Source organism: Typopeltis vanoorti, chromosome 4 (genome assembly GCF_054136105.1).
Source record: "Typopeltis vanoorti isolate ZY-2024b chromosome 4, IOZ_Tvanoo_1.0, whole genome shotgun sequence".
Classification (NCBI taxonomy): domain Eukaryota; kingdom Metazoa; phylum Arthropoda; class Arachnida; order Uropygi; family Thelyphonidae; genus Typopeltis; species Typopeltis vanoorti.
The window spans coordinates 168,472,592-168,486,339 of record NC_143552.1 but is presented as its reverse complement, the minus strand read 5'-3'; the positions used below and the strand labels follow the sequence as shown (position 1 = coordinate 168,486,339).

The window sequence follows — 13,748 nt, the reverse complement described above, 5'->3', positions numbered from 1 at the left end:
ACAAACTGCAACTGCACCAGTGCCATTTAACGTCCTCCACCACCACCACTACTTGTATTCTCGCAGGCAATCACAAACATCCATGTCCAGGGCTGGATTCGAACCCTCAGCCTTTTGGCTGTAGAGCGGATGTGATAACCAGGTGAAATTGTGGTATTCGATACTCACACCAATAATGGTAGAGACTCTGAAAAAAAGAAGGGTCTATACACTTTCTTCTTTCTTATGGCACAAAAAATGTAAGTTTGAGGTGCTGCGAACATGTTATGTGATGGCATGTGGATTTTTGCTTCCCAAAATTCTGCAGTTTTGAGTGTTTACTTGCCAACTTATGTGAAAAGTGCGCTCGTCACTGAAAACAGTTGTGTCCAAAAAGTCCTCATTTTTTTCTATCCTATTGATCATTTCCGTACAGAAATCCTCACATGTTATCTTTCTTCAAATGTTATACGAGGGTAAATTTGTAGGGCCTTAAATGTAGATGCTGTTGTAAAACATGCCACACAGTCACATGTGGAATTCCAATTGATGAGATACCCATCTGGTTGACTTTCCAGGGCTTCTTTGGAAACTTTCATGAACTTTTTCCACAACAGCATTGGCAACACGCAGCCTTCCCATTGACCTTGGATGATGCACAGAACATCCTGTTTCCACAAAATTCTTGTGCCACATAGATTGAGAACCTACTGGGAGGTTCTTTGCTGTATTGCATGCAGAAATTCCTCTGAAATCATGTTGCAGACTTTGTTTTCTCAAACCAAAACACACAACATTCTCGCTCTGCACCATCAGAAGTTATTTTCAAATGATGTGACAGATCATGCCATCTAGTGTTGTCATTTGGTAATAATGTTACCTAAAATTGACTTAACATAACAAACACTCACTCCGCTTTATATCTTCCGAGTTATTCTCTGTTCTCCTGCAAAATTGTATACACCCTTTTGAAACACCCGGCATATGTATGTAGTAAACATATAAACTCTATTTACGTTGAAACCCATGTGAATTAGTTTTGAATTAGAAAATTATATGAACATTTCCGCACTTTGCTCATGTTGACCTAGTCATCCCAAGAGCTGATTTTCTGTAGTCAGAAGATGACTTTACCGAGAAATTTACTATTTCATTAATTCCCCCCCCCCCCTAAAAAAATGGATATTCATGAAATGGTTACATTGTCTTACAATCAGGGGCAGCTCGTGCATAGGTACTGTGGAATTGCAGCACCCCCAATTTTTCTCGATATATAAATATATTTATTAATTTATTTATATTTGCTTGTAATATTTAATTTTATCATCAACATTCCTATACAATTCTCTTATTTTCTATAAAAAATTATAAAAATCCATCTTGTAGCACTTAGGAGGGCAAAGGACACTAGCAGCACTGTGTCATATTGCTAAGTGCACAAGCATATGCACGTTGTTAAGTTTTTCCCTTGCTCATTGTTATATCTTTATCCCTTTATGTTATTCTTTGCATGATTTACTTTCTTATATTTACTTTGACTTCTATCAGCTGTCTTTAATTTCATGTATCCCTAAGTCGTCTATATTACTTGAATATGTGATCTTATCGCTTATCTAGCAAATTTCTCAATTTTGGGCCCCCAGAAATACCTGTTCTCTGATCACTATAAGCTATCCTTATTCACTCAGGCAAATTTATTTACTGCGCCAGCCTGGGCCTTAAGGATAGAGTTAAACTCAGCCTAAGGATAGTTATAGGGTGTCAGGTGCTACTAATATCATTTACTATAATTCAGAAGCCTTAGGTTTCCTAGTTTATTTGCAGTCGTGCCCCTCTTCTCTCTTAATTGGGATATCCCCACGCACATATATGACACAGGTTCGAAATTTTATAAAGGGTCAGTCAGCATGGTCAGAAATACAGGCATGAAAGGTACCAAACAATTTTAATGAATTCATTATTTAATATAATACAGGAACAAAACAATTATTAATACTAAGTTAAACTCTTGTTTTCCTCTCACTCTCTCGTTCTTAAAATATACATTGATTTCTAAATCTTTACAATTCAATTTTCTCAACTTATTTGACATCTTAGTTTACAACTCATTAGGTCAGCTAGGCATTTAGCACATTTTGTCGTGATCCACTCCCTCGAGTGGATCATGACAAAATATCTAATAAACTAATAGTTCTTAAAATCCAGTCCAAAGATATAGAGTTATCCACGTAAATTTCAATTCTTCATACTTCCTTTTGTCACATATTTGAAATACACTCTTTTCCGTACTGTTAGTCAATTTCTCTAAAAGGGGCTAGACATATGAAAGTACTTATCTACATTGTTTCGGTTTCTCTCCATCCTTCTTTGTGAAGATTCTGGCTATCTTGATTCTACCGCCACGTGATTCACGTGCTCTTCCTGAATCGGGCCCTGTTTCTTTGCTATGGATTTATGTCAATACTTCTTCTCACTGACTGCCTACGTTCGATCTTGCCATGCTGGAACTTTTCGAAGGTCAGCTCTTAAAAATAAGAACTGAACCACAATGAACACTTGTAGCACACAGTGAGAATACAGGAACAAACAAAACGGGGGTGTTTCACTCCGTATTGCGGGTTTTATATGCTCCCCAAGAGCACCACCTTTCCGAGTTTGATTTCTCCTATCGTCCTACCAATTGGACCCCGACTGGGTGACCTCACCGATCCTCATACTGGGCTTTCTAATTCCGGGAATACATGCATCATGATATTTTCTCAGATGTAACACCTGCGGGCGCTTACGCTCCTCTTGTAGCATTAGGGCGACCTTTGCCCCATCTTGCCAAGTAATTTACTTTCTTTTACGTGTAGAATATCACTAATAATTTCTCTTACAATTGCCCCTTTTTTGTTGACTTACAGTTACATTTGATATACAGATACATTAACTTCAATTCAAACAGTTCAAAATTTAATTTACAAGATGTTATTTCCTATAAAACATAGTCACACTGTGCTAAATGATAAGTATGCTTATTTAATTTATGTTTACTGTTAGACTCTGGAAGGGTAACCTCATTTAGAGTGAGGTAGCCCGTTTCAGATCTAACAACGTCATAGTGAGATGCGAGCTATTAGCATAATGCGGCACTGTCCGTCGCGTAGTTCCACTGTTGTTTATATGCAGTTTGCGCCAGTAGTAGAGTGTTTGTAGTGTTTATGGTGTTTACTTTGTCTCTTTAAATATTTGGACATTACAATTAAAGGATTTAATTGTAATCTCCAAAAATTGTAAATCCATTCCTTTAATTGCAATTAAAGGAATGAATTTTATTTTTAAATAATTTTGAATTATACTGAACTGTATAATTTTATCGATAATAAACAATATTTTTTCATTAAAACGAAACAAGAAGAATATATTTAATTTTTAAGTAATTTTGAATTATACCAAACTGTGTACTTTTATCGATAATAAACAATATATTTTCATGTTTAATTTTTTTTTTTTAAATTTTACCATAATTTTGATATTTTATCCAAACACACATACACTGTATTTACAGTGTGTTTATATATTTTGAAATTGTAGCACCCCCACGATTTCAAGCCACAAGCCGCCACTACTTACAACATATCTAAGTCATGTATTACCAACGTATAAGCTTATCAACGATAATTACAATATGTAGTAACCAACTTTGCTAACAACATACATTTGCTCCTTCGAATCAGAAACAGTGTGTGGCAAATGCCCACAAATAATGTCATTTATCGATCTAATCTATGAACTTAATATATCATGCACTGAAAAACCATCAAAGATCACATATCCTATACTTGTTACTAAATGATGTTTAAGCACAGTAATTACTTTGGAACTTAGACGAAATAATTTTTTTAAAAAATTCATTTAGGGTACCAAAATTCAGCTTTAATAATTATGACTCTAAAAGTGGGGTGCTTAAGGATCAAAGCTATATAACTGAGAAGAGACCTCCCCATAGCCTTCAAAGGAATGCAGAAAACTGACCAGGGCTTCTGACCTAATGTCCAATCCTCACCTTCTCGTGGTGCACCCTGTTAGGTATCTACCTGGATGCTGAATGGATGAGGATGGGCTGGCAATTTGGGATTTAGCCGAACAAATTATATTCTTATTGGCTTCAACCAAAATTTCAAATGATGGTACAACATGACAGAATTTAATGCCGGCTTGGACGTTGCCCGATTAAACTAGGCCCCCGGTGTTTTCGCCAGGGAACCAGGGGAAACAGCGAAAAGTCAGCTACTGGAACAAATCTTAAAACTTAGGTTTTAGGTACTATTCAACATAAGGAGCCTGAATGGCAAAGAAATGGAGCTAGCTGAGGAATTGAATAAGTACCAGATCGACATAATAGGGTTGACTGGTGAGATCTTTCTGAGCAATAAATACAAAATATTATATTCAGGCAATGATAATCGAAGAAAAGAAGGAGTAGCCATAGTATTCAACACTAAATGTGAGGCTAATCTTGAATGGCAGGCAGTCTCAAGTAGAGTGATGTGGGCAAATATGAGAATGGAGAACTGGACAATGAGACTTATTTGTACCTATGGTCCCACAGAAGGTTCTACTAAGGTAGAAGTGGAGAAATATTTTGAGGCTTTAGAGAAAGCAACTGACACAATGAAAAAGGAAAAATTGGTCCTTGTGGAGGATCTAAATAGCAGATTAGAAAACGATTGTCAGACATACAAAAATATTTTGGGAAAATTTGGAGAAAAGAGCAAAGCTAATAATAATGGCAAATACCTGTTGGATTTCTGTTCAGGACATGGACTGGTTATTACTAACACAATATTCCAACATAAAAATGTGCACAAATTCACATGGAGAGAAGAGGCAAGGAATAAGAAAAGTCTCATTGACTATGTTATTGTTGATAGTGATGTTTTCCCACTAGTGCAGGACACCAGAGTGTATAGAAGATTTGAAATTGGAAGGGATCACCATTTAGTCTTGAGCAGCATAAAATTGAATTTCATACTGAAAAGAACAACATGTAAGAAAGTTTTAAAGCGAATAAAAGTTGAGCAGCTCTCAAATGTGAACTGTAGACTAAAACCCACAAATGTTGTTCAAGAAAACATGAAAGAGTTTGAGAACAGGAACTAAACCTTGGAGATTCAGTGGCAAGCCCTGAAGAAAACATTGATTGATTCAGCCAGAGAGGCATGTGGTGAGGTTGTATGCAAAGATAGAAAAATCAGTGCTCCATGGTGGACACAGGAAGTTCAAGAGGCAGTGAATAAAAAGAAGAAAGCATATCAAAAGTTTCTGGCAAATAAGTCAGCTTGTGCTCTTAGAGAATACAGAGACAAATGTAAGAAAGCTAAACACTATGTAAAACTGGCTAAACAAAAGTCATGGGAGGACTTTGGCACGGACATAGAAAATAAATATCAAGGTGGCAAGATATTCTGGAGGTTGTTGAAGAAGCTCAGAAATGGAAGAAATTATAATAAAACCATTAATGTGAATGATGTAACTGTGTTTGTGTTTTTAAAATGTTATTAAACTCAGCTTCAAATTTTGAAGTGCTAACTACAAGTAGAAGAATTTTTAAACGTTCATCAGATAAATTTGCCCTGTATTTTGACTTGATATATTTCATTCGGGAAAAAGTTTGTTCACAAAGATACGTTGTCCCGAATGAAATATATCAAGTTCAAAATACAGGGCAAATTTATCTGATGAACGTTTGAAAATTCTTCTACTTGTAGTTAGCACTTCAAAATTTGAAGCTGAGTTTAATAACATTTTAAAAACACAGGCAAATTTCTTCAAATTTGCTTGTAAATTTGAAGAAATTTTGTAATGTAAAATTTTGTAAAATTCAAATTTTTTTCCTTTATTAGTACATTTTAACCAACCTTTTACAGTCAGAAAGACTGTAACTTGGATTACGGTTACTTTTTACTATTCAGGAATATATTTTGAACACAATATTAATTAATGCATTTGAAATCTATCAACACCCCGTTTTTTTTTTTTTGTTTTTTGTTTTTTCCAGTTCTTATTGAAAAATTAGTCCAGTTGGTGGGCCGGATAAAATATTGCGGGCCGTAGTTTGGAGACCCCTGAAGTAGATGATATTTGACCAGAAATGCTCAAGTATGGAGGTATAAAAGTCTAACAGTTGCTGCACTGCATAGTTCAGAAGGCCTGTACAAAGGGATGAATTCCAGATGATTGGAGTAGAGCTCTCATAGTTCCCATATATAAAAAGGGAAATAAAACTGAATGTGAGAATTACAGAGGTATTTCCATACTGAGTGTTCCTAGTAAGATTTATTCCAGTATACTTGAGAAGTATGAGAAGGATTGTGAAAGAGAAGCTTGTTGAAAAAAAAGCTGAATTCAGACAAATAGAGGCTGTCAGGATCAGATCTTCACTTTTTGTCAAATAGTTGAGAAAGCATGGGAATATAACAAAGATCTGTATTTAAGTTTTGTCGATCTGAAAAAGGTATATGACAAGGTGCCAAGAATGAAGCTATTCAATACACTACAGTTATATGGTGTCAATGGGGCATTATATTTGACAAGCAATACTTAATCTTTACTTAAGTTGTAAGTCAGCAATTAGAATTGAAGGAAGTACAGGAAGATGGTTTAATGTTAAATCTAGTGTGAGACAAGGATGTTCATTATCTATATGGATCACATTATGAATGAAAGTGGTATTAAACATCATCATCAAATTCCTGCCATGTACTCTCAAGGGGTGTACAGGATATGATAGTACTACATGAAAAAATTACATCATTACTAACCTCCTATTTACAATTTTCCTCCAAATCAGTCTGTTACTTGTCAAGACTCCAACATTATCAGATCTTATATTTCTATTGTCTAAGGCACTTTTTACCGTATCAATGCAACTATATCTTGGTCTTCCTCTGGGTCGTTTTCCTGCCAACCTGGCAGAGAACACTTGTTTTGCTAATCTTTCTTCACCCATTTTGTTTAAGTAACCATACCACCTGAGATTAGCTCTACTAACGCATTCCTGGATGCTGACAATGTCAAGTTCTTTCCTAATATCCTCGTTTTTAATATGATATTGCCATTGATGCCATCTGTTCACGCCTCTAATCTTTCACAGGACTCTCATATCTGCGGTCTAGTCTTTGGTCAAGTGTTTTACTTCTGACCCAGCTCTCAGATCGATAAGTTAAAACTGATTTGAACACTGTCTGTATACAGATAATTTAGTGTTCCGACTAATTTCTCTCTTATTCCATATGAATTTATTCAATTGACTTCCCACCATACCAGCTTTGCTGATTCTGTTGTCTATTTCTATATTTAATTTACCATCTTCAGTAAAAATCGTGCCTAAGTAGCTGAAATGTTTTACTTGTTCCACAGGTTCTCCGTTCACAACACAGTTGACATTTTCAACAATTCTACCTATTTTCTTTGTCTTTGTCTTTTTAACGCTGACCATCATACCATATCTATTACAACATTATTCAATTTAGTCAAAGAGTCTTGCAAACTTGTAGCAGATTTATAGAAGTATAACATCATCCGCATAAAGCAAAGAGCTGACATTAACATCTCCAATTTTGACATCATGTTTAATACCACTTTCCTTCATAATGTGATCCATATAGATAATGAATAACAGAGGGGATAATGTACATCCTTGTCTCACACTAGATTTAACATTAAACCATCTTCCTGTACTTCCTTCAATTCCAACTGCTGACTTACAACTCAAATACAGACTAAATATTGCTTGATATAATGCCCCATTGACACCATATAATTATAACGTATTGAATAGCTTCTCTCTTGGCATCTTGTCATATGCCTTTTCCAAATCGACAAAACTTAAATACAGATAGTGGTATTAAACATGATATCACAATTGGAGATGTTAATTCTTTCTTTTAAGGTTACACGATGATCAGCACTCATATTTGTAAATTTAGAGACACAAAAACACAAGTGTTGAACAGATTATTTTATGAATTACTAATAAAAAAATAGAACTTGACGTTTCGACCTCTATATTGAGGTCATCATCGGAAGAATACAACTGTATAAGGAACCAAGCTACATGCTCATGCGCTGTATACCGGTAAACTAAATCTATGTAGTTAATAAATCCTTTTTCCTAGCCTGACCTCTAGTGATAAAAAAATAAAATAAATTAATTAATTAAAAAAAAAAAAATATATATATATATATATTATAAATAAATATATACAACTGCACTAAACTGCTAAAGTCCTCATGTATTAATATTCTTCTGGATAACTAAGATGAAAAGCCAAACGTCTATTTTTTTCTGGCGAGGTTGATAAGTTTAGGGGCTAAGAATCCCTTATTGTTTTTCAGCCAGTAAGCGAAACTAAGATCGAAAACTATGATTCCCCCTGTATCGTAGTTTTCGATCTTAGTTTCGCTTACTGACTGAAAAACAATAAGGGATTTTTAGCCCCTTAACTTATTCTTCTGGATAGTTCTGATTGTTATAAAATGATTTCTTTCAGTTGCTGTTGAATGTTCCAAACACTTCACCAGGTTGTCTTCTTGTAGTGGGATTTTTCTAAGGCTAGTTTAGGTTGTTATACAGGTTGTAGATGTGTCCTCCACATTCTTGAAATGGTTAGGCCATTATTTTTGTTGAGATTTGGGTTGTGTTTAAGCATTTCACATGACTCTTTAAATTTTCTCTCAAACCAGATTTTGGTGCGGTGTAGGGACTTGGTATTTTTCCAGTCAATTCTGTTGTATGTTTGGAGCGTGTGATCAGAAAGGCTACTTTTATCAAAATGGAGGTATTTAATGTGTCATTTGTGTTAGTCTTGTCTGATTGGGATAGTTCACCCTGTTTCCCCTATATATGGTATGTTACATGTGCACTGTATTTTGTATACCCCTGGGTGTGCTAGGTGTGGAAGAGGATCTTTAGAAGAACTGAGTAGGTGTCTTAACTTATTTAACTTATGGATCTGAGAGCTGGGTTAGAAATAAAACACTTGACCAAAGACCAGAGACCACGCATATGAGAATCCTGAGAAAAATTAGGGGCATGAACAGATGGCATCAGTGAGAATATTAGGAAAGAACTTGATATTGTCAGCATTCAGGAATGCATTAGCAGAGCCAATCTCAGGTGGTATGTATGGTCATTTAAGCAGAATGGGAGAGGAAAGATTAGCAAAACAAGTATTCTCTGTCAAGTTGGCAGGAAAAAGACCCAGAGGAAGGCCAAGATATAGGTGGATTGATACAGCAAAAAGTGCATTAGAAGGCAGAAATATAAGACCTTATAATATTGGAGCCTTAACATTTAACAGACTGATTTGGAAGAAAATTATGGATAGGAAGTTAGTAGTGCTGTAGTACTATCATATCTTGTACACCCCTTGAGGATATATATCAGGAATTTGATGACGATGAACTCTAAAAGTTAATGCAATATGATTATTTTGGGATTCAGTAATTTTTAATAGTTTTTAAAATGTGCTACAATAAAAGTAGAAGTTACTTAAGACTCAAAGCTAGATAACTGGAATGAGGTCTCCACATAGCTTTTTAAGGAATCTGAAGAACTCATCAAGTCTTTTAACTTATAATAAATTTAGTTTAATCTTTTATCCAAGTGTGAGCAAACAAAGTTTGCACCTGAAGTAGCTTCAAGACTGAGGGAACTTGTGGTAAAGGTGGACTAAGCTCTCATCACTTGTCTTATCTCCCATAAGATACTAAGACAAGTGACAAGCAAATCACATCTCCTTACAGACATGTATAATGCTATGCATTAGGGGAAGGTCCACTACCCAGACTGGTTTCGACCTTTATTGAGGTCTCGTCAGTGGGAGCCATACCCAGAGGTGGTGATACTAAGGTAGAAGTAATGGAGAAGTCATAATTACATATTTACCTAAAAAATTTCCATGATCTTTCTCTAATCCAGAAAACTTTAATAATAAGGTGTTGACACCATTTGGTAACTGGTATATGGTGATGTGACTTCTGCATTACTTCCACCTTAGTTTCACCGCCTCTGGGTCTGGCTCCCACTGATGAGACCTCAATAAAGGTCAACAACGTTCTGGGTAGTGGCTCTCTCCCTAACGCATAGCATTATACATGTCCGCAAGGAGATGTGCTTTGCATTATGGGAGATACTGAGACAAGGAGTGATGAGAGAGCTTAGTCCACCTTTACCACGAGTTGCCTCAGTCCTGAAGTTACTTCAGGCACAAACTTTGTTGCTTACACTTGGATAAAAGATTAAACTAAATTTATTATCATCTAACCAAGTGGGAAAAAAACTTCCAGCATCTTTTAACTTAATGTCCAATCCTCACCTTTTCATGGTGCAACCATTACTAGGTATTCACCTAGATACATGAATGAGGTGGGGTTATAATTTGGAATTTAGCCAACCAAATTATATTCTTATTGGCTCTGTTTTATTTATTCTTATGGGAAAAGAAATACAAAGCAACTACAGGTCAATGTCCAGTCTAGAAAGCCAATACAGGGCCTCATCCGTCACCTTGTGGATGCCCTTGAGGCCACCACCATGAAATTGGTGCCTTGGGCAGTCATTCACAATATGAGTAATTGTCTGGGCCACAGGGAAAGGGAACAGTCACAATAAGGGTGGTCTGAACAGTCTCCATTTATGTAGGAGGTAGCGACATCTACCCTGGTTAGTTCTGATCCTGTTGATAGATGACTAAATCTTTCTAGGAAGAGCAAAACCAGGCTGCGGAGCAAAAGGATCTTCAACCAGGAAGCCATTTGTTGGAAGATTGTTGGACCATTGTTCTCTCTATATGTCAAGTGTTGATGGTAAGGCAGCTGAAGAGAGTTCATCCATGGACCAGAAAGGGTTTCTTGATTTTAGGCTTAGACTAGGTAGATTTATGAGAGTCTTTAATCGGGGCTTATCTTCTCCATATATTTGGTGGAGCAATGTTAGATAATACAGGCGTGGATGTTGATTGGCAAAGGAATTAGATGGTGTAGGATCACTAGGTCATTGGCATGCATATTTGCTTGAGATGGTATGCGTTAAGTCAGACATGTGGATGTTAAAGAGTAAAGGGGCTAACACAGAGCCCTGTGTGAGACCATTGTGAAGGAATCTGGACCTACTCTTTTTTTCCACGAATATGGAAAAAAAATCTAGACCTGGATCCTTCTGTTGGAGAAAATGGATTCAAAAAGCTGGAAAGTTTTTGTACGTTATAACATTGCCTAGCTTTAGGAGGAGGCCTCTGACCCAGAGTGTGTCATAAGCTGATATTAGGTCAATGAAAGGGACTCCAGATTTAAGTTTCTTCTGGAAGTCTGCTTCAATCTGTGTTGTCAGGGCCAGGACCTGGTCACAACAACTTCTTCCTGACCTGAAGCCAGCTTGTTCAATCAGGTGATGATTGGTGAAATTCTTTTAAGGAGAATTCTTTCAAAGAGCTTAAAGGTGGATCAAAGCAAGGAAATAGGTCGTAGATTTTTGACATCATTTGGATCTTTCCATGTTTGGGAACGGCAATTATTTTGGCTTCCCGCCACAGATTTTGTAGTTTGCCAGTTGTTATAATTTTTGAGGAAAGGGTGGCCAGCCATGTTTTACCTCATTGGCCGAGATGGTTTAGAAACTCAGGAAGCATACCATCCACTCCTGCAGCCTTGCCATTCTTGGTGAGTTTTAAGACTTTCTGTACCTCTTCCCAAGATACAGTGTACAAGTTCAGGAAACTTGGAGTCCCATCTTCAGGGTTTTTCTGATGGAAGATTGCACAGTTATTTTCCTGGTAGAGCTGAGACATATCTTGTAGGTTTTCAGTGAATGATTAGCCATTTGATCAGGAGTCATCTCAGGTGGTTTTGCCCAACCAACAGTTGTTACATAACAATAATTGATCAGCACATCTCTGATCCACTAATTATATCTCCCCATGTATCTAAATCACCATGAACTACTAAAATATATATTTAATATAAATTAAATGTGAATAAGTGATTAAATAAAATACGTAATCATAAATGATACAGTGCAAGTGGATATAGACTAGTACTTATGCTGGACATTACAACACTGTGAACTAGCCCTTGCTTTAAAATCTCTTCCCTATGGTGGGACCTCCTAGTGATGGTAATGGCTCTTTTCATTCTTACTCTTGGTTCTTTGCTTTTTTCCCCATAATCTTTGCTCTTCTTCTCTTGAGTCTTTTTTTTTTTTTTTTTTTTTTTTTAACTATCCTTTCTTCCAGACTACTATCACTGGGATCCACTGCCATGTTGGCCGTGCAGTGTGACCTGTGGATATCCAGAAAGGGGAATCCTAGTAGTGTCAATTTTGGTCTCTGTTTTGGCAAGACTGGTGTTCCTGGATGCCTGGCCAGAATCAGTCAGCTAGTGGACTTTCCTGCAAGAGTCAACAGTGTTGGAGTAAGTCTCTTACCCCGTGATCTAGGGTTAGGACCCAGTGCTTGCTGTAAGTGCTTATATCATTTAGTAGCCCTGGTGTTCCACTCTGCCACGCAGTCAATGCTAGCCAGTCAGTAGACATCCCTGTGTGGCTTCTTGGCAGGTGGGGAACTCTGATGCTAAACAAAAATCTCCTTCAGCATGAATTCTTCCATCCTCAAATATTTCAAGGGCCTTAATAAGATCCCAACCAAGTACTGATACCGTACCCACATTGTTTGATAAAAGAAGTAACAAATAAAAGATATGTGATACCAGTATTTTTGATCATCCACGTAACAGATGAAAAGCGAGTAGGGAAATTGTCACCCTTCTTTATTCAAAGGGGTTTAAAAGGACTGACAAGATCTCATTAAACTGTTAAGAAACTACATTTTTTCCACTTCTGACATGCATGGTGGTAAGCTGCTTTTACATGATATCCTTGTGAAAACATCATATCAACAACATTCTGAGAATCTGCTGAGAATGACATCAACTAGTGGAATAGCAATCAGAGTAAGTAACATCTCAAAAAACACTCAATTCTTGTAGAGGACTGATATTAGAAAGAGATCTCCTTGATATTCCTGATGAGGAGATATGTTCAGAATTTGAAGATCAGAGAGTGACAGGTGTGAGATGCGTCCTGATATGTTAGTGATGGTCACCTGGTTCTGACCAGGAACATCATCCTTAATTTTGATACACCTAAGTCCCTAGCATCTGTAAAAGTAGAGTATCTCAGCTGCTCTGTTAGATTGTGCATCCATAATCCACTAAGATGCTTTAAATGTCAGAAATATGATCATGCCCAAATTTCCTGTCATGGCTCTACCACCTCTGCCGTATATAGTAAAGAGCATGATAACATATCTTGCTAAGTGATACGACTTACGAAACTTGTCGGGTTTTCACGTATTCTGTTCGTATTTAATAAACATGTGTTCTCAATACCGGAATCTATCTCTCAGTATGGCTTTTGTTTTTACCATCTGGTAGTATCAGGGTCATTTTATGTGTATCTTTATGTTTAAATAAGCTCTCTCGTGTAGATTATTTATTTCACAAAATGCTACCAGTAAATCACCATTATAATTTCTTTGACCACAGACTTCATTACCTATTGCTCTCTCATTTTCATTATTTCTTTTGTGAACTTTGACATTCATATCACCCATAAAAATGACCATGTTACACATATTTGTTAGATACACTTTTATCATAAAAAGGTCTTTTTTTTTTCAAGAGCATTATCATTTGCTGGTGCATAAATTTGTATGATTGTTAATTGA

General features: G+C 36.4%; 1 protein-coding gene across 3 annotated transcripts in view; it reads left to right on the top strand.

The window, feature by feature from the left end:
• Positions 1-13,748, top strand: part of Mer (ezrin/radixin/moesin family protein merlin) — a 488,739-nt gene that overhangs the window by 397,184 nt on the left and 77,807 nt on the right. The gene's annotated exons all lie outside the window — the stretch shown is intronic.